The 5546-nt window shown below is 42.3% G+C and overlaps 1 pseudogene; it reads right to left on the bottom strand.

Moving 5' to 3' along the window:
- Positions 1-2566: 2566 nt before the first annotated feature.
- Positions 2567-4042, bottom strand: LOC140498495 (3-mercaptopyruvate sulfurtransferase pseudogene; annotated as a pseudogene).
- Positions 4043-5546: the final 1504 nt, after the last annotated feature.

Raw genomic sequence — 5546 nt, forward strand, 5'->3', positions numbered from 1 at the left:
AGCTACAGAACCCACAAAATGACAAAGTGAAACAAATCCCTAGCCCAAGATAACCTGGAAAGTCAACAGGAAGGGATCACACAGGGCTTGGAGCAGAGTGCAGTTTGGCATGGGCAGCTGTGGCAGTTTTCAGACTTCTCAACCCACAAATGTGACAAATGTCAGTGAGAATACTCTGTGGGACTAGGTGAAAGAGGAGCCCACACCTGGTTGGTCTGGCCCCAGCCCCAGAGTGGTGGGGGTGGTGGTGGCAGCATCTAGAACAATGGCAGTGGCACCAGCAGATGGGGTCAGTGGTGGCAGAGGAAGTGGCAGCAGCAGAGGCTGCTTCCTGGAGCTCTGAGTCCACAGATAGTGGGGCATAGAGAGGCTGAAACAAAATCCCTGCAGCCTGGAACAGTACACCCCTATCCCCACTGGAAGCAGAATCCTACTTGACAAAGAGTTCAAAAGCCAAATATTTGGCTCGAAAGATGAATAACCTCACAAATGAGCTCAAACAATAGAATCTTGCTTTGGTGACAGAGAAGATCAAAACATACAACCAGAAGACAAAGGCAAAGCTCCCACCTTAAAAGCTTCCAAGAAAAATAGGAATTGGTCTCAGGCCATGGAAAAGCTCCACAAAGATTCTGAAAACCAAGTAAGAGAAGTAGAAAAAAAAAAAACTGGGAGAAGAAATGAGTGATGCAAGAAAATCATGAAAAATGAGTCAATAGCTTGCTAAAGGAGACTCAAAAAAATGCTAAAGAAAATAATACCTTTAAAAATAGATTAATCCAAATGGCAAAAGAGGTTCAAAAAGCCAAGGAGGGGAAGAATTCCTTAAAAAGTAGAATTAGCCAGATGTAAAAGGAGGTCAAAAAGCTCACTAAAGAAAATAATTCCTTCAAAATTAGAATAGAGCAAAAGGAAGCTAAGGACTTTATGAGATATCAAGAAATTATAAAACAGAACAAAAAGAATGAGAAAATACCAGACAATCTGAAGTATCTCATTGGAAAAATCACTGACCTGGAAAATAGATTCAGGAGAGGGAATTTATAAGGTATTAGACTACCTGAAAGCCATGATCAAAGAAAAGAGCTTAGACATGATCTTTCAAGTCATCAAGTAAAACTGCCCAGATATTCTAGAACCAGAGGGCAAAATAGAAATGGAAAGAATCCACTGATCACCTCCTGAAAGTTATCCCCAAAACAAAACTCCTAGAAATATTATATCAAAATTCCAGAGTTCCCAGGTCAAGGAAAAAACATTCCAAGCAGCCAGAAAAAAACGATTTGAGTATTGTGGAAATACAGTCAGGATAACACAAGATCTATTAGCGTGTACACTAAGGGGATCTGAGCACTTGGAATATGATATTTCAGAGGAGCTAGGATCAAAATCAAGAATCACCTATCCAGCAAAACTGAGTTTAATAAGTCAGGGGAAAAGAGGATATTCAATGAAACAGAAGACTTTCAAGAATTCTTGATGTAAACACCAGAGCTGAATAGAAAATTTGACTTTCAAATACAAAAATTAAGAGAAGCATGAAAAGGTAAACAAAAAGAGAAATCATAAGAGACATTGAAATTGAACTGTTTACATTTCTACATGGAAAGATGATATTTGTAACTCATGAGACCTTTCTCAGTATTAGGGTCACTGGAGGAAATAGATAGATAGACAGACAGACAGATACTTAGAGAGATAGATAGGGAGAGAGAGAGAGAGAGAGAGAGAGAGAGAGAGAGAGAGAGAGAGAGAGAGAGAGAGAGAGAGAGAACATGGTGAGTTGAACATGACAGGATGATAGCTAGAAATAAAATTATGGGGTGAGAGGAATATATTGGAAGAAGAAAGGGATAGATATCATGGGGTAAATTATCTCACATAAAAGAGGCAATACAAAGGTTTCACAATGGGAGGAGAAGAAGGGGAAAGTGAGAAGGAATGAATGAACCTTACCCTCATCTGACTTGGCTTAAGGTGGGAATAACATACACACACAATTGGATATTTTACCCTACAAGAAAGTAGGGGGGGAAGGGATGGGAGGGGGATGATACAAGGGAGGACAGATTGAGGGAAGGGGTGGTCAGAAACAAGCCCTTTGGAAAAGTGACAGTGTGAAAGGGGAAAATAGAATATTTGAGGGTTGGGATAGGATGAAGGGAAATATAGTCTTTCACAACATGACTATTCTGGAAGTATTTTGTTTAACTACACAGGTATAACCTATATTGAATTGCTTGCCTTCTCAATAAGGATGGGTGGGGAGGGAAGAAGGGAAAGAATTTGGAATTCAAAGTTTTAAAAATAAATGTTAAAAAATTGTTTTTACATGCAACTGGGTGATAAGATATACAGGCAATTGGGTATAGAAATCTATCTTGCTCTTCAAGAAAGTAAAGGGGAAGGGGATAAGAAGGGGGATGATAAAAGGGAAGGCAGACTGGGAGAACGGGTAATCAGACTGCATTCCATCTCAGGGTGGTGGGGGAGAGATGGGGAAAAACTTTGGAAATCAAATTCTTGTGGAAATGAATGCTGAAAACTAAAAATTAATTAATTTTTTTAATTTTTTTTTTTAAAGATTAAACACTTCACAGTTATTGACAGTAAAAGATAGGAGGAGGTAGGTCTGGTAATCAGCACAGGCTAAATTTCAGAGGGCCATATTTGGGGCTAAGCAGGCCCCTCTTTTCTCCCCAGTTTCTACTTCAATCAACCCCAATAGATCCCTTCACCATTGCCAAAGGTGCCTCCATGCCCTCCCCTCCTTTAACGGATGTCATTTGTCTTTTGTCTCTGAATCAGAATATTCCATGGGCCTCCCAGAGGGATGGGAGAGGTGGGGTGTGCCACCCAGGCCAAACCTTGAGAATAAAAAAAAATTTGGCCACTGTATTTAAAAAAGACTCAGAAAAATTGTTAGGCTGTGCTACCCTAGGGTGGGAAGGCTGGTGACCTGGGAGTGGCGAAGGCCCCTGCTTCAGAGGGTCTTGCCTCTGCCCTCTGAGATGACATCCTTAGGCAGGGCACGCATGTACCACTCCACCCAGGCTCCATCATAGATGGCCACATCAGGCTTGCCACAGAGATATGCACCCAGAGCTACGTGGCAGGCAGTGACGCCTGTGCCACAAGTTGCCACAAGGGGCTTTGAGAGGTCCACCTTCTTCTCCTGGAACAGTCTTTGGATGGCATCAGGATTTTTCTCCAGCCCCTCCTCGGTCAGGAAGTCGATGAAGGGAATGTTCAAGGTGCCAGGAATGTGACCAGGTTCAATGTCTTCCCGGGGTTCTGGCTCGATGCCCCTGAAGCGCCCTTCAACACGGGCATCCACCACCTGGAATTGGCGTGATTCGATGTTCTCCTTGATGTCTTCATAGGTCTTCACAAACAGCGGGTTTAGGGTGGCCTGGAACTCTACTTGAATTGGGTGGGCCCTGCCTGAGCTCAGCGGGTAGCCTTCCCGCTTCCAGGTCCTTAACCCTCCATCCAGCAAGGAGACAGTCTTGTGCCCAAAGACCCTGAACATCCACCACAGTCGGGGGGCCGAGAAGAGACCCACGTCGCTAGCATCATATACCACCACGTGGGTGCCGTTCCCCACCCCCAGCTTGCCAACATACTCAGCAAACCCCGCGGCGTTGGGCAGCATGTGCTCGTAGGGGGACGTCGGGTCACTGCAGACGTCGATGTCGAAGAAGGCTCCTCCAGGGATGTGGCAGTCTTCAAACTCCTGCCGAGGGTCTCGCCTTAGATTCGGCGGGTACCACGAGGCATCCAGCAGCTTCAGGGGCTGGGCTGCCTTCAAGGACTTGGCCACCCACTTGGCTGACACCAGAGCTGTGAAGAGGGATCGCGCAGACATGACGCCTCCTGGCTTTGGCCCGCTTGGGTCTGACTCAAGACCTCCTGGAATCCTCCGGCCCAAGTGGGCTGCTTCTCTACCCCTTCCCCGCGACGGTGACGCCGGTGGACTGCTGGCTGAACGCTGGAAGGGCCCGGCAAGGGGCGAAGGAGGCGCGGAGGCAGCGCCCGGACTCCAGTTAATTTTAAAAGAAGCCTATGGATACATTGTGTCCTCCGAGCAAAGAAAAACACAAGGTTGCCATTCAACTCCCTATTAACTAAGTAAAGATAATTTTTCTTAAAGAGAACAGGACTTGTACTGTGTTTTCTACGTTGTTCGTTGTCATCATCTTATCCACCTCAAGTAATGATCCTATCTTTCCTTGGATTATATTTTTTAACATGGTTTAAAAAAAGTCTTTTTTTTCCTTTTCTTTAGCAGGCATCACCAGTCTCACGTAATTATGAGTGTTACCACTTCTTACAGTATCATGGTGCCGTTTTGTTAACTACCCTTTCTTCTATCTTCTGCACATTCATGTTTAAATCTACTGTTAGTTTGTTGTTTTTTTCTCACGAATATCGGCTACTCTAGACAGTTCTACCATTTGTTCCACACTGTACGTATTCCTGGATGTGTCTTCATAATTTCATCCTTGAGATGCCTTTCATCTTTTTTGTATTATTTCTACTATAAAATTTTAGGCCACTCCATCCTACTTATACTTTAAGTGAGCATTCTGAAACTTTTCCTAAAATCTAGGGTGCATCTCAGGACATAGTCACTTTTTTCTCCCCTATCACTTCCCAATTAAGTTCTCATAATTTCTACTTTAGTCATCATTTTCTTTTTTTTTTTGATTAGAATCAGGTGCTTAAAAACAATTACTGTCATTACTTCCTCTCAAGGCATATATTGTCTTAACACTAATCATCACTCTCTCTCTTTTTGGGAAACCCAAAGGCAGAATAGAATCTCCCTTTTTTGATTCCTTTACTTTTCAAGGAGGAAACTGTCATTAAAGCAAATCAAGATATTATAGGTTGTTATTATTTTGCAAAGAGAACTCCAGAGAATATCCAGATATTTGAAGCTCAACCTACCTGCCATCACAATTTTATCTTTCCTTTAGACCTACCTTTAGTCTATATTTTCTGAACTTTTTATCTGATTGCTTCTATCTGGGTTGTATTTAGTATATACTTATGATGCTATTTCTTTGGTTTCTCCCTTTATTATTTTCCAAATTATCTTCACTATATTTCTCATTGTTACCTTTTTTATTGATATGAATATGTCATCTCAATTGCCATTGGCGCTTACTCCTTCACTTTTTATCTTCTTTGATCCTTTTAAATAAGACATATGGCATATTCCATTCATGAGTACCTTCCCATCAATCTCAGTGATACCAGTGAAGTTGAATTTTCCTCCCAGTGTTAAGATATTTACCTGATTTTTCTCATTAACTATATCTGGCAAATTTGTTTATAACCATCTAAAATATCAACTGCTTTTGATTCATGAGCACTTTACTACCAAAGTTTCAGGGCAGAACACAATTAACTACAAGTGATAGATTTGAAGAATAACATATTCCATGGCGGTTACCAGACTCTTCATAGCTGTTCCTTCTTTCCTGTGACCAGTTTTGAAAAGCCAATTCCTATCTGCTGTTTCTCTGTCACCCTTGCTT

The sequence above is a fragment of the Notamacropus eugenii genome, chromosome 4 (genome assembly GCF_028372415.1).
Source record: "Notamacropus eugenii isolate mMacEug1 chromosome 4, mMacEug1.pri_v2, whole genome shotgun sequence".
NCBI lineage: Eukaryota > Metazoa > Chordata > Mammalia > Diprotodontia > Macropodidae > Notamacropus > Notamacropus eugenii.